The sequence below is a fragment of the Lissotriton helveticus genome, chromosome 10 (assembly GCF_964261635.1).
Source record: "Lissotriton helveticus chromosome 10, aLisHel1.1, whole genome shotgun sequence".
Classification (NCBI taxonomy): domain Eukaryota; kingdom Metazoa; phylum Chordata; class Amphibia; order Caudata; family Salamandridae; genus Lissotriton; species Lissotriton helveticus.
The window spans coordinates 613482208-613506477 of NC_136071.1; the positions used below are offsets into that span (position 1 = coordinate 613482208).

Consider the following 24270-nt stretch of genomic DNA (forward strand, 5'->3'; position numbering starts at 1 on the left):
TTGGCAAAATTGTAGGGACTGGTAGCCCGATGTGCCTTTGCTATGTCTCAAGATATGTGCTCCAGTGGATTTTGAGTAATTTAGGTTAAAAAAAAAATATATATCTATAAGCGCGCCCCGGTACGCCACCGGGGAGCGCACCCGGCGCGTAACGCGAGTTTGCGCGCGGAAAGCTGATTGGCTCTCGGGTGTCTGTCATCATTCCAAACAGTCCGGAGCGGCCGCCATCTTGTGTCTCGGTAGGATCAAGACACAAGAGGTGGCAAAAACAAAGGGGGAAATGACCATAAGGGGGCAGGGTAGACCCCCCCTGACCTCCTAGGTTTGATGTGGGGGCCATAAAAGGGCCCCGCGGGGCAAAAAAAAACAACATTCGATTTTCGCGGGGGGGAGCGCCCGGTACGCGTACTGGGGAGCGTACCGGGGAGCGTACCCTGGAGAAAAAAGAATGACGGAGTTTCCAAAAAATGTAGCATTTTTTTTATAAATTAGAGGTAGTTCTAAAAAGAACTGTTTTTTTTAATTCTTTTCGTTGTTTTATATTTTTTTTATTGTTTTTTTGAACATTTTTTACTTTTTTTGGCTTTTCTGAACAGTTTTATATTTTTTTGTATTTTTTATGGGGAGAAACAAAAAACAGAGAATTGTAAATGGCTCAACTGGAGCAAAAAAAAAAACAGGAAAAAATTAATGTTTCTTCGGGCACTTGTGGTGATCCCAAGCACGGGTGATAAGTGTAATGCTTTGTTCACCATAGCATATTGTCACGCCACAAAATATACAACCGATTTTGAAATTGGAAAACTTGGTTTGAATAGTTGTGCTCATCTCCCTTGCTTCTGGACCCGATGGGGTGGGTTGATTACTTTGGGAGGTGCTGGCAGAAGATTAGGCAGGGTTTCTGGCAAGTTCCCTGACCTCTGCCCTAGCATAGTTATTAGGGTGCCGGCGTTGCATGTGCCGAATCATGCTGTTGTTGCCAAAAGAGTATTTTTTGTTAGGGTTCCCCCTTGAAAGTTCAAAACCACAAATTAAACAAGTCGCCTTTGGCGCATTAACTTTCTTCTTGTCCTTTGGGATAGAAAAAAACTGCCAGATAAAGTGCTCCTTTGGCTTATATGGGGTATTATCTTCTGGTAGGAATCCCCCCTCCTCTTGCTCCTCCTCGTCCTCCTCTTCTTGGTCTCCACCACTGTGGTGTTGGGGTGGTCCTTGTGGTGGTGGTGGTGGTGGAGGTGGAGCAGATGCTCCTGCAGCTGCTGCTACTGTAGCCATTTTTCAGACAAATAGGTACAGATAGGTCTTTGAACAGGTCTTCCTCACTCAAAGTACAAAGTGAGAATGAGGAAAATAGGTGGGGGCTTTCATCATTTGGAAAACAAAACTGTCCTGAACCAATGAAAAGTGTTACTTTCAGGTCACATGACTCGGGCCTTCATCATTTGGAAACCAAAACTGAGCTCAACCAATGATAAGTGTTATTTTCAGGTCACATGACCCGACGCGCTAACGCTATGCGCCCCGGAGCGCGCCCGGGGGCGCCTAGCGGAAGCGCGTCAGGACGTTGCGCGATCGTATACGTCCGGGCACTTCCGGGTGCGTTTACGCCGTGCGTCATAAGACGCATCACGCGGCTACGCGAAACGTCACGATATTGTTTTCGTTCGCGGCAATAGCGCTAACGGGACGCTCACCGGTACGCGCCGAAACACTGCGCTCACCGGTGAGCGCATCGATACGCGCCCCGGGAGCGCTCCGGGGCAAAAAATAAATTAATAAATAAACATAAAAAAAATATTATTACATAATTATACAATATAAAATTCATTACAAAAAATATTACATTTCATACCTATAGAGATTTGCTAATAAAAAACCTTTGAAATTCACTGAAAAAAACATAGGTTTCACACCAGTTATAGTTAGGAATTAGTATTTAAAAAACCTATTAAATTCACTGAAAAAACCATAGGTTTCACACCAGTTATAGTTAGCTGGAAATTTTACTCGCATAAAACCATTGAAATTCCCACGTTATAGTAAGTTGGACTCACTATAACTTGCGTGTGCAATGCACTGCTGATGACGTCACATATTACATCACTCATGACATGGTCAGTGACATCACTCATGACATCACTGATGGCACCATCCTTGTGACAGAGTGACAGACCTCCTTTCACTGTAATGTAACCCTTGAAACACATATTCAAAAATAGAAACTAAAATTTTCAAAAGAATGGAGATACCCATACCAGTTACAACAACCAATTCAATAATTCCACCATCTATATACACATCCACTCATTCACCAACAGTTCTATATAGTCACTCATACATATACTCACTCATCATATGTAGTGATACACCTATACATCCTCTTACAAACCGACAGTCATCTAAAACATACTCTCACACATACTCACACATGTAAATAAACTATTGAACATCCATTTATTTGCATATACAGTTATACACACACTACCACTTTACTTCTAAGGAAACTTACACATACTTACTCTCTTAAACAATTACTTCTAGAAACACATACTAATTTAAACAGGAACTCTTACAATCCCTCACTCTCACATATACTCACTTATATACATCAATATTCACATATACTAGATTAAAACATATGTAGTTACTGATAAAGACACTAGTGAGACAGTCATTCAGTCACTAACACACACATATATACACTCATCCACCCATACAGTCCTGCACATATGCTGTCTTCAAAACACATACAAACAGAGAGTCAGTCACTCATGCATCTATGTGCTAAGTAATACCCCCACCAAACCATACAAACACTCATACTGATACTAAGAAAAACATCTAATAACCCATATACCTACACATGTAGCTACTCACCAACCCATGCAGCCACTTATACACAAAGTGAAACACTAATCCATATATTTAAATATTTAAACATTACTCACTAATATATGTATTCACTAAGATACACTTAATAAGCGAGTTAACCAATCCATTTTTTTTTTTAAAAACATCTATGTAAACACTTATTCAAACATGTATTCTTCTATCAACTTTTACATATACATATATAACACATAATTATTTTTCAAAAATACACACATTCACTGGATGGTGTCATCAGTGATGTCATGAGTGATGTCACTGACCATGTCATGAGTGATGTAATATGTGACGTCATCAGCAGTGCATTGCACGCGCAAGTTATAGTGAGTCCAACTAACTATAACGTGGGAATTTCAATGGTTTTATGTGAGTAAAATTTCCAGCTGACTATAACTGGTGTGAAACCTATGTTTTTTTCAGTGAATTTAATAGGTTTTTTAAATGCTAATTCCTAACTATAACTGGTGTGAAACCTATGGTTTTTTCAGTGAATATATATATATATATATCCCGAAACAATGATCTCATCGTGATCACAAATTGAGGCGCACAGTGGGAATGCTTATTTCGTCAGATTTTAATTGCCAACACATCCACAACACCAAGCAGACTTCGTGTTTCGGCGCAAACACCTTCCTCAATGTCCAACCCCAAAAATTATATATATATCTATATATATATATATATATAGATATATATATATATAGATATATAGATAGATATATAGATAGATATAGATAAATATATATAGATATATATATAGCGAGAGAGAGAGCGATACCTTTGGGAAAAATATATGCATAGTTAGGAACTAGTTTCCATAGGAAAATCGGTTATTGTTTCGCCAATAAGATTTGCGCCGTTTGATGAATCTCATGAAATTTTTAAAACTAGTTCCCACTCACTTTAGCTGCTGTATTGAAAGCTTCGGGGTGATTCATGAAGCGGGGCCAAGAAAAAGAGGGGGTATCAAAATGCGGTTACCACATACAATTTCCCATAGGGATTTTAGACTCTACTACAGCCCGAACCGCTGGATGGAATTACATCAAAATTGGCCAAAAGCTAGATCTTGGTCTAGAAAGTGTGCTTTTTGTGATTTGGTGTAAATCCATTCAGTAGTTTTCTTGATAATAAAGGAAAAAACAAATGTGTATGTCTAGCGGTATGGACCCTCTTGTGATTCCTTTGTGGCGCTTCCTGAATCCATGCGCAAACAGCACTGCCATGATTGACTGGCCACAACTTGAGTAGAAACTTGTTAGGCATCGGAGAACGGTCACTGGTCACAAAAATAAACATGAAATGTAGTGTAAGGGGACACAGTAGAGGTACCCTGACCCTGAGTGCAACATGGGGGTCAGAGAGGGACCCTTGATGGGGAAGAAAATACCCAGAAACATTTGTTTTCCACATGCGAGGATTCATAAATGTGATGCGACGCTCAGCGCAGCCCCCTTGTAACTTTGCGGCGAATTCAGAAATCCTGATTTTTTTTTTACAAAAAATATACACACACACACTCACTCTGACATCCATGCACCCACTACAAAACCCACTCAGACACTCTCACACCCACTGACAGATCCACTCAGACATTCACACACCTGCTCACCGATATACTCAGATACTCTCACACTCACTGACAGACCCACTCACACATCCCCTCACTGACCCACTCAGACACTTACGCACCCACTATCAGACCCACTCAGACACTTACACACCCACTCACAGACCCACTCAGACACTCTTACAACGCACTGACAGACCCACTCAGACACTCCCAGATCCACTCACATACCCATTCAGACACTTACACACCCACTCATAGACCCAATCAGAAACTTACGCTTCCACTCACAGACCCACAGTGTCACTCATACACCTACTCACAGACCCACAGAGACACTCAGACATCCACTCAAAGACCCACTCAGACACTTACGCACCCACTCACACACTCACTCTGTGTCAGTGGGTGCTTGAGTCTCTGAGTGGATCTGTGAGTGGGTGCATGAGTTTCTGAGTGGATCTGTGAATGTGAACATAAGTGTCTGAGTGGGTCTGTGAGTGGGTGTGTGAATCTCAGAATGGGTCTGTGAATGGGTGCATGAGTGGGTGTGAGTCTCTTAGTGAGTCAGTGAGTGGGGGCCTGTGTTTGTGAGTGTGTCTGTGAGAGGGTCGGTGAGTGCTTGAGTGGGTCTGTGAGTGGATGCATGGAAAAAAATCAGGGGCGCACGCTAGAGCAGGTCCTTGTGCCAGCTCCCTCTCTGACGGCCCTACTGTCTAGCTTGCCTTCAGTCCGCTATCCTCTGCTGTCTTCGGTTTCGTGCCTCCTCCACTGGTTTTTCTGCCGCTCCCGCTCCTGCTCTCAATTGTACTTCTTTCTGCTAATTTTGCCTGTTATTTTGCCTCTTTCTGCTAGCTCCTGACCTTCATTTTTCCTGTTTCTGTTCATTTTGGACCTCTGTTTTGCCTCTTGTTGCTCGTTTTTGACCTCTATTTTGCCTCTTTCTGCTTGCTCCTGACCTTTCTTTTTCCTGTTTCCACTTGTTTCTGACCTGCATTCTACCGCTTGCTTCTGGTTTCTAACTTCAATTTTGCCTCTTTCTGCTCGTTTCTGAACTTTAGCACTTTGACAGCTTTCGCCCACTGTAAACAGAGTATTTGCTTTTGCTTGGTGGGAGCTGTCAGCATAAGAAAACAGTGATTTCCCGGGGGTGGGCACACAGGGACAAGAGGAGGTGCTGATGGTCCCCTCATTTTCTTTTCACAGGCCAGTCCCATGAGCTGTATATGACCCGTGAGGTGGGCCACGCCGCCCACCTCCCACATTTATTTGACTTGCTGCCCCAGGGAGATGATGGTACCCGGGGCACGGGTTCCGTGAGGTACCCCCACAATTTATTCATATTAAGCCACAGGGAGGTGGTAGTCTCTGGGGCTCTAAAGAGCCCATGGAAGGGGGTCCACCCGGCCCCCATCCAATATTTTAAATTAAGCCCTGGGGAGGTGGTGGTTCCAGGAGCTCAAGAGAGCCTATGAAGGGGGTTCCACATGGCCCCCTCCAATATGAAAATAAACCCCTGGGGCTCTAAGAGACTGGGGTGTTTATGTGCCCCCTCTTTTTTTAATAAATGCCCATGGGACGTTGGCCATGAAAAACAAACACACAAGCTGGTGCTTGATTTTCTTTTTTACATTTATTCCAGACGCCGTCACATTCCTGAGGCAAAATGTTTTTTAAAAAGTGCTTTTTGGTCCTGTCAGAATCACGGGGGGCCCCCAGCAACACAACTAGGGGGTCAGGGTATTCCTACCCTACCCTCTTTTCTTTTTTTGAATATTTTTCTGGTACTCCGCCCAAGCCGAGTCCTAAGATGGCTACCAACACTTCCTGGTGAAAGTGTTGGCAGCCAATCAGATTCAGCACGGGGAGTGTCAGATGCTGTCAGGATCCACATCCCTAGATATACAAATTTGGATTTCCTTTAATATCTCCAAAGCTACTAAATGGATTTACACCAAATAATACAAAGGTTCTTTTTTGACCAAGAACTACCTTCCTGACAAATGTGGTGTAGTTACGTCCAAATGTGCGGGCTGTAGTTGTGTTTAGTATCCCTATGGATGTCAACATTGGAAAAACACTTGTTCTGCCCCCCCTTCTTTTTCTCAGCAGCCTAATTTCATGGATAACATGGTGCAGGAGTTGGCGTTATATGGCCCTAAAATAGCAGGCCTAAGTTGTAAGTTATAGGGTGGCTCTAAAAAGAGCTCTTGTGTTCATTAGTGAGAGCTACATATAAGTGCGGATGCACAGCTTCAAGTTATTCAGGAAAACTCGGTTTCCCTGATCTGTGAAGTGTACTCCATCACTTCTGTATATATCTGCCATATCAAAACGTATGTTGTTGTTGTATATGGACCCCATTTTGTGGTCTCTTAGGTATGCCGAGACATCTTTGTTGACTTTTTTACAAGATTTTTCAATCTGAGAAAAAAATAGTTTGGACCATTTCCACTTCTGTCTTTGGGATATATTGGAATATATAAAGACAGTTTGAGACAAAAGTAACATCAATTGTCCAAAGGTGTCCTTCATAAGCATTTCTAAACCTACCCCAGTCAATGTGCCTAGGTTGTTTCCACAACAGTGCACAATCATGAGGTCAGGGTGTTGGAGATGCAACAGGTTTTAACCAAAGGCAACAATTGGTGCCACTTCAATCCTCTCTGTCCAAACCATTTAATGTCCACATTCTGTAAACCTAGGTCTAAGTCAATACGTCTCTGTTCTGCATACCTCTTGCACCAGAAAACATAGCTATGTCCTACGATCCACACTAGAATTTTGAAGGTATGGCTGGAAGGTATGGAAAGATGCTTGTAGCTCATGCAGGTCCTTCGTAGAATGAGAGACTACGTTTCTTTTCGCATACAAAACGGGACCTGATTGGGAGATGAAAAGCATTGTTTTTTAAAAGTAGGGTGCACATTTGTTTTGTGGAAAAGTATCTTTGTGATTGGTTAAGAAAAAGCAGTTTACACGTGGAGTACATACTATAGGATGCAATTTGCTCAACTTAATCACACCTGCTACTTGCATTTGGAAGGCACTGTTCGAACTTAAAACAATTGTGAACTTTTAACCTGCACGTGCTGTTAAATGTCGAGAAAATGTTGCAAAAAAATATCGTTAGGTTTAAAAAAAATTATGAACTTTTAACCTCCACGTGTTGTAGAATGTTCTAGAAACTGTGTTGATAGAAGTCGTTGCATTTCTGACTTCGATGTGTACTCGAATATTTAAAAAACTATTTCTATGGAAAAGTAGAAAGACAGTAATAGAGAGACATTTTGAAAGCTAAAAGAATCAAGGAACTATTGTAATTTGTTCTACCGCCAGTAGGTAGTTATCACTGTTAATGGCCTGAAAGTGCAGTGTTGCTTAGAGTGGCATGGTGGTGATATGATATGGTGCTACACTCGGGTATGTAACCAAGAGTCTAAACCATGAGGTCATTGCTGTAAAGTGATGTGGTCTGGTGTTTGTAGCATACATGTGCAAGTATTGTTAATAGGCCTTTATACCATACAGGGAGTGGAAAGTGAACTACTGACCACTACTGTGTGTTGATAGTATACCGGAAGTGGGAAGCTGTGTGAAGACTTGGGGATGAAACCGAGTTGATTGCTGTAAAGTGATGGGCTCTGGGCACTGTAGGATACTAGCCGCTGTAGTATAAGTATGTAAGTAGTGTTAGTATGTGTTTATAGTGTATAGGGAGTGGGACGCAAACTAAGTATCCCTACTGGTGTGAAGACTCCGGGATTAAACCGTGAGCCTAAATTGTGAGCTCATTGCTGTAAAGTGATGCGCTCTGGGCACTGTAGCATTCTTGTGGAAGAAGTGTTAGTTTACGTGTATACAATATAGGGAGTGGGAAGCGAAAGTCTTACCCCCACCGGTCTCAAGACTCGTGGATGAAAACATGAACTCATTGCTGTAAAGTCTTGTGCTCTGTGTAGTATTCCATTGTAAGTCATAGTAGAATGTTAGTATGTAATTCTACTAGAATATTAGGGCATATTATCAAGGAACAGCGTTAAAATTATCGCTGCTTTAGCGACAGGAAACTGCCGCTAAAACGGCGATAATGGGCTTGATAATATGCAGTAGAGAATTCCAATAGAAGCCCATGTTAACACCAGAACATGGGCTTCTATTGAAATTCTCTACGGCATATTATCAAGCCCATTATCGCCGTTTTAGCAGCAGTTTGCAGTTCCTTGATAATATGGCCCTCAGTATGCAATGTTAGAATGTAGGGCTGTCATGAGGGGAACCTTGCGGAGTTTGTACACGGTGCTGGATTAGACGGTTGCTTTGCTGTCTGCTCCTGTTGGTGGTTGTTTCAGGTGTCTTGTTTTCTTGTAATAAATCTACTTATTGGATGCACTGCTGTCTGCCTCTTCACTACATTAATTTGGTGTTGCGCGGGAGAAGGCAAAAAGAAGGCACCACTCACCAATATTTCAAAATTGCTTGCGTTGTGTTGAAGACACGTTTTGTTCGTTTAGCTGTTTCTACTCATGCCAGGGTCGTCGGCTCATTGAACTATGTCATCCGAATTCTGATAGGATTTATATTTTTTGATTTTGCGCTTCCTCTGCTTCTTCACTACATTGGGGTCGCTGTACCACACATGTGTAAGTAGTGTTAGTTAGCGTTTATACTAACAAATGCCTCATGGTCCTAGGGAGGGCGACCTCTGAGACGCAGCTCATACAATGTCCCGGGGTGTGCATTCCCTGGATATTTGTGTTTGCGATTAGAGGGTGGTGCATGGCTTCCACCCTGTGATAACAAATACTTGTTTGACTACTTGAAGCGAGAGGAGGACAACCTTGTATCGCTGTAATAGAGGGGATGCGGATGGTAAAAATGGAGAGAAAAGAACCCCAAAAAAAAGCGGGGTCTCACCCGTTCTTTTAAATGAGGCCCATGGTGGGTGGGTAATGTTCCGTGGCCAATCCAATTATTCTATTGCGGGGTCTCTGTAGGACTGGGGATCTTAATGTCACATGTAAATTAGGCGCAGAAGGGCAGAAAAACGTTTTGCAGCCTAGCCGAGCGCCACTTTCCCGGGTATTGCTTACTAATTGTTCAAGGGGTTCGAGGCCAACTAAAGTCCGGGGATCGCCACACTCCGGGTCTTTATTTAAATATGCAGGGTGGGCCTCAGCAGTCCCTGAAGCCTCGTGGTCCTAGGTAGTGCCTTATTTGTTCTGTAATCACACGGGCAGTACTTATGGTGTTATAAAGTGATTCTCTCATAGAACTCTTGCAGTTGGACAATTACCCAGGCTTCCTTTGTGTAATAGTCAGTTAGATTATGCTTGGTAGGTGCACTCTAATATTAAATAATGTTGTCCTTAAAATCTCCTATAAACAGATGATTTTCACAATAAATAATAGACAAGTATTGTCAGAAAAAGAAGACATATACACTCAGTTATTTATTTGAAAAAAGTAACCTTTATTAAAACAGAAATAAATCGAAATGTAACTTTAATAGAACAGTATAATAAAAAAACGTGGGTTGGACTCCAGGTGAAGCAGCATTGGAATCCTGCGAGAAAAAAATGAACCATAAGTATGTGTGTTGTGTGGAAGAGGTAAAGAAAGGTAGTCTGAATGAAAGGACCATAGTGAGAATGGAAGGGAGGGGGAGTGGGTGGAAGGGAAAAGGGAAGGGAGAGTCAAAAGAAGAGAGGGAGGAGGAGACAGAGCGTTGGCCCATTGCACCCAGCCCTTAGTGTTTACCCCCTGTCACCCGTTTGTCTAGGACGCTGGGGTCTGTGGGAAAGAGTGTGGTTCAGCAAGTCCTTAAAATTAAATACATGAGGCCGGAGATTATGAGCCATAATACGAAGGGAGGGCGATAACATTATCGGTGCTTTAGCGGCAGGAAACTGAAGCTAAAGCGGTGATAAGGGTTTGATAATATGCCCTTGTGAATTCCCTTAGAAGCCCAGGTTGTTGTGTGAACCTGGGCTTCTATGGAAATTCACAAGGGCATATTATCAACCCCTTATCATCGCTTTGGCGGCAGTTTCCTGTCGCTAAAGTGGTGATAATGTTATCGCCGTTCTTTGATAATATAGTCCTACATATTTAGCTATGGGAAAATCGCTTTCATGCACCTGTGCACCCAGGGTGCTGCACCCCAACCCTTTCCCCCGCACTGTGCTCAATTACAGGTCTTGCACACTGAGGCTTCACTGCTCTCCTGCCACCACTGGTGTGTCCCATGAAGTGTTGGTGCAAGCTCCTAGTCCGGGGTACGTTTGTACGGTAGACCAGGTCTCCGGTCAGGGACGGTGTCTTGATACCACGATGGAAGGTGTCAGAATGCCAGGGCACCATTGTGGGGTCAGCTTTTGCGCTGCCCTTCTTGTGGCAATCAAATGAATGTCTCAAAAGGGCGAAATATTTAATGGTGGAAACTTCTAGAGGTAAATGAAGGTTTATTTCAAGCTTGATAGAAAATAGGAGTTGAGTGCATCCTTCGTTTTTGAAGTACGATCTACCAACTGTTAGTGGTAGTCATGGTTGAAAGAGGAGTTGGAGTGCACGGGAATACACAAGGTTAAATAATAATGTTATGCCAACGTTCACATACAAAGGAACAGAGCGCATGCCAGAAGCATAATGTGCACGTGTAATGCAGTGGCAGGAGCCTGTGTACATGAACACTTAGTAAGGAGCACACTACAGTGTCCTAAAAGCCAACGCCACGTGTCTGTAGGGCAGCGCTGCCATCTGGCTCAGGCCTACAGTACGGTCCAGCAGGTCCTTAAAATTAGACCGATGTAACTGAATGAGGTCAGAGATCCCATCAGTATGCACGGCAACATCGCTTTTTCACATGTGCACACTCAGGGTGATGCACCCCACCCCTCCCGCAGAACCGCCCTCAACAGGTGTCTGTAGGGCAGCGCTGCCCGTAGGCTCAGGCCTACCTTATGGTACAGCAGGTCTTTAAAATGAGACAGAGATGTGACTGAAGGAGGTCACATGGCACATCGCTTATTCGCCCATGCGCAGTCTGGCTGATGCATCCCACCCCTCCTCCAGCACCGAGCTGAAGATGTGTCTGTAGGGTAGCGCTGCCCGCTGGCTCAGGCCTACAGTACGGTCCAGCAGGTCTTTAAAATGAGACAGAGATGAGACTGAATGAGGTCAGAGATCACAGCATTACGCACAGAAATATTGTTTGTTCTCACCTGCGCAGCCAGGCTGAAGCACCCCACCTCTCTCGCCGCACCGTGCTCAATTGGAGGCCCTGTGCACCCAGGCCGCTCTGCTTACCTGCTGTCATTGTTGTGTGAGCAAACACTACAGGAAGCAGGGCTCACAATTCAGATGGAGTGTTGATTGCAGGAGAGTGCACACCTCATGGATCCCTTTCATAGATAACAGGCAATAGGGCGCACAATTTTAGAGCCCGTGTTTATTGCCAGTATGGTGTACACCTCATGGATCCATTTATTTTTTTATTGCTCATTGTGATATGCGAGGTGGATGCGACATATTTTTGAGGTAGTGTGGATGAAGAGGTACGTGTGGCGTAGTGGTTATCCTATTTATACGTATGCAAAGTGGGCTGGGTTTGCGTATGCCAGGCCAGCGTAGGGGTGTGAATAATTATTCCGGGGACTTGGGCGTTGTTCAGGTCCTACCTGGCCAGGAAGTGTACTTATGTGTGTTTCTTTTGTAGTGTTGACCTCGCAGAGTGTGCAATTTAGATTAGTGTAGCATGTTAATGAGATGGCATGTGATCTAGGATGTGCAGTCTGCCAGTGGCTGATGATACTCCTTAGAGCCACCAATACCCGGACCGAAAGGCAGCACAATAATGTGCACACACACACACACACCAGGGGCATCGTGTAACACATATTTGTTTTTTGATGGAACGTTTGAGATGCATGGCAATGAAACGTGGAAGGCTAATGTACAGAGCATGAATATTGTTCAAGATGATCGTTGCTTGTTGTGTGTAGTATAAGATATGTGTATACAGGAAAACACATTTCAAAAAAGCTTTCTAAGCAGAGGAGGTGTCTCTCATCAAACGCTGTAGAGAGAATGAGTAAAATGGGTGGGGTCGTACAACTGTTACAATGGGAAATGTTATGAACCAATCAAATGCTTTTTTTAAGGTCACATGGCAATCGTGCACCGAGCGTGCAAGGAGGCCGCAACCGAAGCAATTTTGACAAAAATATATTTATCATATATAAGTTTATTACAGTTAGAAATATATAAATGTTTAAAATAATTTAGATTTTCACGTGCTCTCTTATACTGTTTAAGTTTATTTAGATATACTTTTGAGATGACAATTACAAAAAAGGGAATGGCGTACCCGGTGCGATACTATACGTCTGTGACGTAACACAGGGCCTGGCAGCGTGTACTCGTCGAATACACAATGTGCAGCAGGCGCGACCCCATATATACATGACTTAACGCGTGGCTTGGTACTGCTTACCCATCGGATACCAAAGTAGTACCTGGGGTGACTTTATGCGTATATGATGTTACATGGGACGTGGTGCCACGAACTCGTCGGATACGAAATGCGCATCATTTACGAGTTTAGCAATATGGCGGATCGTATTTGTGTGGTGATGGAGCTAGGTACGCTGCCGGAATGGGAGTGCAGTTTTCTCTCCCCCAAAAAATATACTTTTTTTTAGGAAGATATAAAACATTACATGATTTTTAAAGTTAAAAAAAAGAAGTATAGTTCCAAATTATTTAAAATTATTGTAGAAAAAATCTAGGTTTTATAAACATTAAAATATGAAATTAACATTTAAAAAAACCTTCGAAATTCACAGAAAAAAACATAGGTTTTACAGACATAGTTAGGAGTTAGCATTTAAAAAAACCTTAGAAATTCACAAAAAAAACATAGGTTTCAGGGACGTTATAGTTAGTTGAACATTTGACTCATATAAAACCAGAGAAATTCGCCTGTTATAGTTAGTTGAGCTAACTATAACTTGCGCGCCCGCAATACACTGTTGATGATATCACATATTACATCACTCATGACATGGTCAGTGACATCACTGATGATATCTCAAATGACATCACTGATGACATGCTAATTGGCTGTCAACATTCCAAACCAGGAAGTGTTGGCAGCCATCTTGTGCCTTAGTAGAACCGAGGCACAGGAAAACAGAAAAACTCAGGCTCAAAACAAGAAAAGGGGGCAGAATAGAAACACCCTGAACCCCTAGACCTGCTTAGGGGGTCCCACAAGGACCACCAGAGCCCAATTTTTTTTAAATCACGGGATGCGCGTAGGATCCGCGGATCCGGACGCAAAAATAGAAAAAACTAAGCGCGGGTTCCCATGCTTCATTATTAATTAGCCCCCGGGCGGCTTTCTATATATATTTGCAGGGGGCACACAGCCCCCCCTACAGCACCGGGGACCACCCCGGGTTTCTTTTTTTTAAATGTATGGGGGGTCAAAGGCCCCCCAAGCCCCAGGAACCGCCACCCCAGGTGGTTTCAGTAATGATTGTGCAGGGGGGCACACTGCACCCAGCTGCCCTGGGGCTTCTTTTTTTCAAAATAAATATCTGGGTGGGGGTCTTGAGCCGTGTGGCCCCCCTCCTGGAGCCTGTGATGGCCCTGGGTACTCCCACCCCCCAGGGCCGACTCCTGCAGTGTCCCAGGGTGCCCACTCCCGGGACACTGCTGTTTTCTATGACAGGGCGGGAGCCTCGCGGCCATCTAAACCGCCTGACTGTTCCAGCTCCACCTGTGTCTTAGAAGGGCGCCAAGAATTTTGGTGCTTGGGGCTCACAGAATAGTTAGGCCCAGTCTATTCAGGCCGCACCATGCCCTTGTCGTAGAGTTTGAACTCGTCTCGGGCCACAGACGGATCAATGAAAAAATGCACCTTATTCTCAGACTGGACCTACACATGAGCAGGGGCGAGCAAAGAGGCCCATGTTGTGTAGTTTCTTGACCACTATCAGGGACGAACTGGCCATAGTGGACACCAGGCGTTTCCCCGGTGGGCAGCTAGCTTGGGGGGCAGTTTTGGGCCCCTGGGGCCATTTTCGTTCCAGGGACGTTTTTACAGCTAGCTGCAATATCGGGCCTGTAAAAAAAAAAGCCAGAAACTGGCCCTGGCAAACTGCTCGGTCGCACCCCCAGCCAAGCACTTTGTCAGTGCCGGTTTTGATTTTGATTCACAGACCAGCCCTGACTGCAATAAAGGATAACCTCTGAGTTTAAACCTGAAGAGTTTAAGTCGCAGTAGAAAGACACTTTGGCATTGTCCACCATAAATGAGCCATGTGCATGAGCCTGCTCCTGCAGGAGATGAGACCGGCCCCGAAAATGTAAAATTGTGGGCCACCACAGAAATAGGCGGGCCCGGGGATGAGGTTCACACGCAAGCACCCTGTGCGCATGTTCTAAGGCATAGAATTTGGAGAGACCTTCGGAGGCCCTGACCTACTGGAGCCAGGTCTTGAGGTAAGCCATCGGGGAATCCTCCTCAGCATGCTCAGGCAGTCCCACGTCTCGGATGTTATTACACCTAGCCCAATCCTCCTAGCCATCCAAACAGGTTGCCACGCGCATAGTCTGTGCCTCACAAGAGGAGATACAATGATCCGCCAACTGAACCACTGAAGCTAGGCTCTACACCGAGTTCTCCAAAGCAGTAACCTATTCTAAAATCGTCTGCACATCCTCATGGATCAGACCCAGTTCAACAGAAAGGGAGTTAAGTTTGGCCTCCAAGCATTTCCCAGAAACGTTGGTGGTGGCCAGGAGTTTACGGAACTTGTCATCCATATATGCAGTGTCTCTGTCGCCAGTGCCCTGCTTGATTCCCTGTAGGAGGGCGCTTGTGGCCACACCATCCTGAGGGCATCGCGTGCACCCCATGTTGGCACCAAGATAGGGCACAGACCCCCTGGAAGCGCAAAAGGCAGAGACGCAGGAAGAGTCACCAATTACCCCAACGGTACAAGGAGGGACAAATCAACAAAGGTCTATGGCATTAAAAATGTGGGTATGAGAACCCAGAATCAGTCAAGTGAAGCTGATATCCTGCAAAAGGGCATATTGATCACCCACCTTCAAGCGGAGCAACAGTGGCAGGCAAGGAACGTCTCCAGATGCTTGCAGAGTCCTCCTCTATATACTGGCCCCACGTCAAGAGTACAGTGCAGGACCTCATCGCCCCCAATTCAGCACTCCACCAATGGCTAATTGGAGGGAGCCAGCAGTCAAACACTGGCGTTCCAGGGTTCCTCGGGCGGTGGGGTGGGAAGGCTAACTAGGCCACAGGCCTCCACCAGTAGAAAAAGCACAGGGCCCAAGCCCTACAAAAACACACTCCATCGTAGCCAAGGGCAGCCCAGAGAAAGCCCTTGAGAAACTGAGCTGGGCCACAAGTCCATGCCCAGGTGCTGGCTCCTGTAAATTGCTGGATGGGGGCCATGGGGAGTTTCCAGGTTCGCTGGCCCCCATGGGTGTGCACAGAAGGGAGCCCCACCCCACCCGCAATAAATCACTGCTCTGGGCAAAAAAAGTGTGGCCTCCGCAAACAAAGTGGATCCACCATTTTGAGAGGGAGTTGGAACTGCAGTTTGGAGGTCTCAGCAGCCCCACAGTTGTGCTCTACACCCCAGCAGCAGGATTGAACGTCCAAGGTTCCTAGTGAAGCGAAGTGCCTCTCAGGAAAGTGGGGAGGCAGTGGCTGCTACATGAGGCTAGGTAGATCATGGGTGGCGGGGAGCTCCATCTCTCGCAACTTCGGGATATGGTACATATATATATATATATATATATAGTTGTGGTACGCTTTTAAATTAAATTTCATTATACTAAAAATACATAGTTTTAAACATTAAAACATGTGCATTAAAAAGTTATTACATCTCGCTAGCAATACAAGTGCTCTGGGGTAATCTCACAGATGAACCAATCTGTCAACTATTTTATGGTATTTAATAAAGTGTTTAAAAACTGATCACTTCAAAGCAATATTATTTATGTGCCCATATGAAAGGTTTGTGTATTTAGGGTAAATGAATGCACTTTTAAATCTGTATTTTATAAGAGGTTATAAAATGAAGGTTAAAAACGGAGGGAAATCTCAGCCACTCTATGAACGTTTGTTTATGAGTATGTGCTCTATCTATATTTGATAAATGGAGGTAATTATGTGCTAAGAATCATTGGAAAATCTCAATGCCAATCTAATTTAGCTGTGAAGACTATTTCACATTTATTTAGGCACTGAATGTATCACTTGTCTTCATTGGAAATGGTCCAGTCCTCTTGGTTCAAAGTTCAAAATTGGGAATCTACCTGCGCATCTGTTTAACCAAATGGAATCTTTTTGAAATACAAGTGAAGGACTGGGCACATAGGGCCTATGAGCCATAGCGTAGTCCTCTACCAACATTAATTCTATGGGGACCTCTATGTGATACAAGAGGCCTGAAAGCAGCTCTCAATAGAAGGTTGTGGCACAGTCAAATTGCTTGTAAAACCAAGTCCTAGTTAGTTTAGGAGCACATTATCATCAGAGTACTTTGGGTCACAAAAATGGAACATGGATTTCCAGTTTTCTCCTACAGAGCGCCAATTAACTTTGTAGCAAATCTGTTCTTCTATACTCCAAAGTTACTTTTATACTGAGCCTACTTACTAGAGTACAACCAGACAGCTCTGTAGCAGTCTTAGAACTAGTGTGTTACTCTCTTTGTTTCATTGCCCTGCTCGTCTACTGTGCATGTGTCATGAAGCTTTGTAGTTGTGAGACCCAAGAAAAAGAGAGAGGACAGAAACATTAAGAGGACACTCTTGTGAGATTCAGGTCCTGTTTGCCATATCACTGGCAAAGAAATAGTGAATAAGATGCTTGTGGTGCCCACAAAAATGGTCATCTAAAGGAGATTAGAGCCAGAGAAAACCTAGAGCCCAATGACTTGTCCCCCCTTCACCCACTCTGTCATCATTGCATGGTTATAGAAGAACCGCTAAAGCCACTTAGGACTCATTTCTGAATGTTGTAGAGCCCCACTGTCACTTGGTTGAAGTGCCAGGATGAATATTTGAAAGACTGCAACATCCCCATACAGAATCAGCATATATCTACCAAGGTAATGATCCCCACCAGCCCATGTGTCTATGCTTGGTGTGCTGAGACTCTCTAGTAAGCATAGTTTGTATCAAGTAATATTTTTATGTTTAATTATTTTTGCTTATATGTTGCCAAAAAGTGTAAGTTAACATTGCCCACCAAAGACACTTTCTTCATACCTCCCTTTGCTGATGTTCTTCATCATTGTTATGTTAGGTAGCTATTATGTATTCTTACTCTGTACTTGATTTAGTCTTTACATTCTATATTGTTTTTATTACCTTGCTGATTTAGTTGTATCTATGTATCTCCCCTACATTTTCCAATAGACATTTCCTGAAATGTAACGTCTTGTAGTGCATCGCCAGAGAGGGAAACAAAGATAATTATCAGGAATATTTGATTTACCTTTGGGGAATCCCCTGGACAGGTTGTTGTATGCGTTTAGCCATATATCATAAAATTCCTTGGCCACTCTCCCACTCAGCCTGCCTGATGCTAGAATGTTTTTATTAAAGTGGGTATAGCATGATGGGCTGTCTTCTGGGCATGGCTTCCACCCATTTGTTAGACCAGTGTAGTCAAAGAATCGAAACATTTAGGGCCTGATTTAGTGTTTTGTGGACTGGTTACACCAGCACAAATGTGATAGATGTCCCGTCCACCTTATTACAAATGTCATAGGATTTAATGCACTTGTAATAAGCCAGAGAGGATATCGGTCATGTTTGTGATGGTTACACAGTCCAAACATCCAATTCGTCTAAGCTTCAGTGTGTGTGTGAATCAACAGTAGGATCTTTATCAAGACAGAAAGTCATACAAAATTTTCAGTAATGATCCTGTAACAGTGTCTGCCATATTGCTGGACACCACAAAGCACATCGCTGCTGTTTGCGCAGAGAATACCATTGCGTATTTTAAGCGGATCCTCAAATCCAACACAGCAACCCAACCATCAGGTAAGGATAACTGGAGGACTCTCCTCCGCACCACAACGACCGGTTGGCCTTCTCATGCTAGGGGCAACTCGCTCCCCCATCCTCCAATCCCTTGAGCGGTTCATTGTAATCCTGCTCAGACGGGCCCGGCGCTCCAATCTCCTCCTACTGCCTCACGGGCTGTCCTCCCGCCCATACCCTTGGCGTTAATCACATATACCAGGCAAATGTTATGTTCTAGTCCTGAGGATGATCCCGTTAATATTTGATATTGGGATTGAAACGTCGATCTTCTTAACTAGTGCCACAAATAACAATTGTGTCTAATACTTGTGACCACTATTTTGGCTAAACGTGCTGTATCTTCTCGCTGAATGCAAGTGGCCATTGCTCCCAGTCTTTGCCTGTATTTGTTGTTTGTTAAAATTGTGTAACTTGTTACTCCATTACCCCGCACTTTCCCTTCGTTGTAGGGTACAGGACTGTGCCCCACTATAGATGTTTGTGTCCGTTCATCCACAGCTTTATTCTTGAAACATTGTATGAATAAAAATCCTTGTCCGGCTGGGCATTGGAACTATATAGCAACCTAACATGGTCTATATCCTATTCCTCTTGAAATGTTATTGTTAGCTTAGGACCATTGTTTTTTGAAGTATAATTGACACCCGTGGTCCTCAGCCATTTTGCGGGTTCCCTTGTCTATATAGAAATCCTGTAACAGTGGCATAAATTGCTTGTCAAAATTAGGGGTGGGTGGAATTTGTGGAGTTTTTCTCTGCATATTCTGTGGAGTTTCATAAAAACTCTGCGAGATTCTGTGGAGTTCCGCCCACCCCTAACAGTGACTTGCGCAGTGTCTCACACCACAGAGGCACATTCAGGCAGCAGCCACTAGTCTCGTACAACACAGACAAGGATAGAGACTCAAAGATACTCAGTCTCTCTCCCTTCCTAAGCTTCGTGGCCTTGTCTGGCTGGTAGAGCTGAAGAATACCTTAGATGGGAGAGAGTGGAAGGGTCACGCACTTTGTTATTACCAAAGAAACTGAAGTGTTTTGGGGTGTGCATCTCCTATCCCGACTAGCTATTTCTACCATACATTTAAGGCCCCCTTGCCACTTCCTCCCCATCACCTGCAAAGTGCATGCACACTCTCAAAGGAACAAGAAAGGGTTAAACTGTACCCTGCAGCAGTCTGAGCTGAACATGCCCAGGAAATAAAAGGAGGGTTGGAACATGTTTGGTGTTGGTTGAGTAAGGTGGCATGCACTCTCGTGCCCTCTGCTGTGCTCCACACGCGGGCAGTAAGCCCTACTGCTGAGTGTCCCAGCCTTGGGCGGTTGCAGACAGAAATTAGAGAATCATATGGGAAGATGTTCCAGCAATGGGAAACTGTTAGGGGGTTTGAGTGGCAGGATGTAAATGTATTTTGCAAGTACACTTGGATGTTTTCTTTACATCTCGACTCGGGTGGCAGAGATATGCTGCACTGAGATGGTTAAACCTGTTGCTGGGAAACACCTTCCCAAAATCCACCACGTCCTATCTCCATGGAACTACACACACTGTAATTGCGGCGTGTGAGTGCTCTCAGGGGAGTGATTCGGGGGTGTAGTGTGTCACACTCTCCTCCCACTCCTGTGCAGAGCTTGTACCACACCATTGATGATTCACAAGGGTTTTTCAGCCCCTGGAGGCAAGGAAGTGTGCACCACCAACTTTACTGCCTCCTTGCTACTCTTCCTGATGCAATACATGCCTGGACTTGTACCCCGACCCGGACCACTGGCCACCATGCAGCTCAAGAACGCACAACCCCTTTGCTATTGTGTGTACTGCATACAGACTAGCTTGAAATATACCCCTCATGGCCTAGTAGCGAGAATCCCGATCATAGTCCAGTGCAGCATGCCCCACAACAACACGAAGTGCCCACACCGATTACCCCAGTGTTCATTAGCGGAGGATTAAGGCAATCGGGCATGCAGCGAATCGTCCAGGAGATGCCTCGATACCCCTCACACCAGGTACCCTTACTACAGAATTTGCACAGTCAAGCCAGCGGTGCAGCAGGGCTGGTATGAGCTCTAGGGGAAGGAAGATAAATGGGCCTACCTACCACAAATTGAGTAGCAAATTACAGCCATAATAGTGATGCAGAGGCCCCCCTCAAACTATGGACCTTGGTGCCACTTCACCTGCTGCACTATTGGCTGCTACGCCCCAAGCTTACCGTTGGATTATTTTAGGAGGGCTTGATGCTATTGAGAGGTTTAACGCCTATGCCTCAACCTAAAGGTAAGCTGTCACAATAATCGCTAAAGAGTAAGAGCAAAGCAATATCTCCCACTAGTTCATGCTCAGCTACCCTCTCTAGGTACACTATGCACTTTATTAATAAATCTGAATCTGGCCACCCATGACATTAAGGAAGTATAAAGTGGAATAAAGAGTACTGAGGAAACAGGGAAGCAGAGTGTATCCAAATGGCTAAAGTGGACCGGAAGCGGAGTGCACACAGGAGAGTGGGAGAAAGAAGGAAGGACAGTTTAAGAGCAGACCACAGAGAGGGTATGAGCATAGCAGAGGAGAGCTGAGGGCGATGGTAAGTGTAATGCAGACAGATGAAAAAAAGCGAGAGGTATGGACCCTCGTGATTGACGGGAAATACAAGCAAGAGTCAGAAAGTTAGGAAAGTCAGGATAATTGGATGGATTATACCAAGGATGATGGTGTATTAGCATGGCCGGAAGACGCAGAGACCCAACACCGGACAACATGACTGCCCTCAAGCGCGCCACCCGAAAACACCACCAACTCATTCACGCCACCAAGAAAACCGCATTCAAGGAACGACTGGACAACAACGCACACAACAGCAAGGAACTCTTCAACATCGTTAAAGAGCTCTCCAACCCTAACGCCGGAAACAACGACATCACCCCTTCGCAAGACCTCTGCAACTCCCTCGCCTCCTACTTCCACAACAAGATCGCGGACATACACAACAGCTTCAGCACGCAACCGACACATGCCACGACCGAACCACCGCCCCCCACCACCACCCTCCGCGCCTGGACCCCGATCAGCACCGAAGACACCGTCCGCACGATGAACTCCATCCACTCCGGATCTCCTACCGACCCCTGCCCTCACCACGTCTTCAACAAGGCCGACGCTGTCATCCCACCCCACCTGCGGGACATCATCAACACCTTCTTCGACACCGCTACCTTCCCGGAGAGCTGGAAGCACGCCGAACTCAGCGCTCTACTAAAGAAACCATCAGCCGACCTCACCGACCTCAAGAACTACCGCCCCATCTCGCTGCTCCCGTTTCCTGCTAAAGTCATCGAGAAGACCGTCAACAAGCAGCTGGCCGCCTTCCTCGAGACGAACGGATCCCTCGACCTCTCGCAGTCCGGCTTCCGGGCCAACCACAGCACCGAGACCGCCCTGATCGCAGCCACCGATGACATCCGAGCACTGCTTGACAATGGAGAAACAGCAGCCCTCATCCTCCTAGACCTCTCCGCGGCCTTCGACACTGTCTGCCACCGTACACTAGTGCAGCGACTCAGCAGCGTCGGAATCCAGGAGAAGGCACTGGAGTGGATCATCTCCTTCCTCGCCAGAAGGACACAGAGAGTCCGCCTCCCCCCGTTCAGATCTGAAGCCACCGAAGTCATCTATGGCGTTCCTCAAGGCTCCTCGCTCAGTCCAACCCTCTTCAACGTCTACATGAGCCCCCTCGCAGACATCGCACGCCAGCACAACCTCAACATCATCTCCTACGCCGACGACACCCAGCTGATTCTCTCCCTCACCAACGACCCCGCCACCGCCAGAGCCAACCTTCACGAAGGGATGAAGGAGGTATCCGAATGGATGAAGAACAGCCGCCTGAAACTGAACTCGGACAAGACGGAAGTCCTCATCCTGGGATCCTCACCCTCCGCCTGGGACGACTCCTGGTGGCCCCCCGCCCTAGGCAGCGCACCCAAACCAACAGACCACGCACGCAACCTGGGCTTCATCCTGGACTCCTCCCTCTCCATGACCAGACAGGTCAACGCCGTCTCCTCGTCGTGCTTCAACATCCTGCGCATGCTACGTAACATCTTCCGGTGGATCCCCACCGAGACCAGGAAGACGGTCACCCAGGCCCTCGTCACCAGCCGTCTGGACTACGGCAACTCCCTCTACGCCGGAACCACCGCCAAACTCCAGAAGAGACTCCAGCGGATCCAGAACGCCTCAGCTCGCCTCTTCCTGGACATCCCCCGTCGCAGCCAAATCTCCGGACACCTGAGAGACCTGCACTGGCTCCCGGTCAACAAGAGAATCACCTTCCGACTCCTCACCCACGCACACAAAGCCCTACACAACCAAGGCCCAGGATACCTCAACAGCCGCCTCAACTTCTACGCTCCCAAACGCCAGCTTCGATCGACCGGCCACGCCCTCGCCGCCGTCCCCCGCATCCGAAGAGCCACCACAGGGGGACGGTCCTTCTCCTACCTCGCCGCCAGGACATGGAACTCCCTCCCGACCCACCTCCGCCTGACCCAGGACCACCTCGCCTTCAGGAAGCGACTCAAGACCTGGCTGTTCGAGCAGTAGCGGACCCCCCTCCCCCAGCGCCTTGAGACCCTCTGGGTGAGTAGTGCGCTATATATAAATGCTTTGATTGATTGATTGATTGAAAGTTACTGATCGCAAACACACAGAACCCAATCAAACCAATGTCTGAATCGGCTGTGTTCACTTTAGGTGCAACTTGAGATTGTGGTGGGCAATCCCCATTCTTCACAAGGTGCACCTTTGCCAGCTGGTGGTGCTCTCTTGCTGGTTCATACTACTGCAACTATAGATACATTAGTGAATAAAGATTCTATTTTTTACCTGCTTAGCCACAACTCTGAAGAGGCAGGAGCCATGCTTGGCAACTTTACTGGTCCATCAGTGCCTCTGCTGTCAGCTGCTGCTTTCCCCTTTCTGTGATCTGCAGACTTGCCCCGGCGATCACCTCCATCTGCACCCTGGGATTCACAAACTGCCCGCTCGCATGGATGGATGGATGGGAGCGCACACACCACTAGACCTGAATAATAGTAATAATAATAATAATATTAATCCACATTTGTAAACGCGAACAATCACCCGTAAGGGTCTCCAGACGCTGGGGGCCGTCGGGAAGATTAAGCAAGCTATTGCCCAGAGTCACATGGTGCTGGGCTAATCTGCTGCCGGCGCCGGGGATCGAACCGTGATCCACAGATTCCAGCGTCAGTCGCCCTGGCCGCGGATACCGCCTCCCATGGGCAACCAATGTTAGGGCACCACTCTCCCCGTCTTGCACACTGTGATTAGTTTCATGAGTATCACAGTGGTAAGAGGCTGCCTGGCCCTGAGCCACCCCTTGCCTCATCTCCTGGAGTACAGCCTGGAACAGGGATTTCTGCGCCCACACAGAATACTGCAGGCAGCTGTCAAGACCGAGAAAAGGCCGGAGGTTGGGAGTAGACATGCGCTGATCAGGGAAACACAAAAAGGAACATTTATTTGCACTTTTACAGACAGGGAGAGGGCACCATCGGAACTGTAGTCCTGATGAAAAGGTAGGACTGTGCATAGGCACGCACCCAGATGAAGGGCAGTCTAAGCCCTAAACTAAGAGTGGTGGCAAAACTCTGAGAACTCCGCCAGTGGAGCGGAGTTTACCGCCC

At 45.9% G+C, this 24270-nt stretch overlaps 1 protein-coding gene across 1 annotated transcript in view; it reads left to right on the forward strand.

Annotated features, from left to right (window-relative positions):
* Window positions 1-24270, forward strand: part of LOC144784068 (uncharacterized) — a 1315621-nt gene that overhangs the window by 612490 nt on the left and 678861 nt on the right. The gene's annotated exons all lie outside the window — the stretch shown is intronic.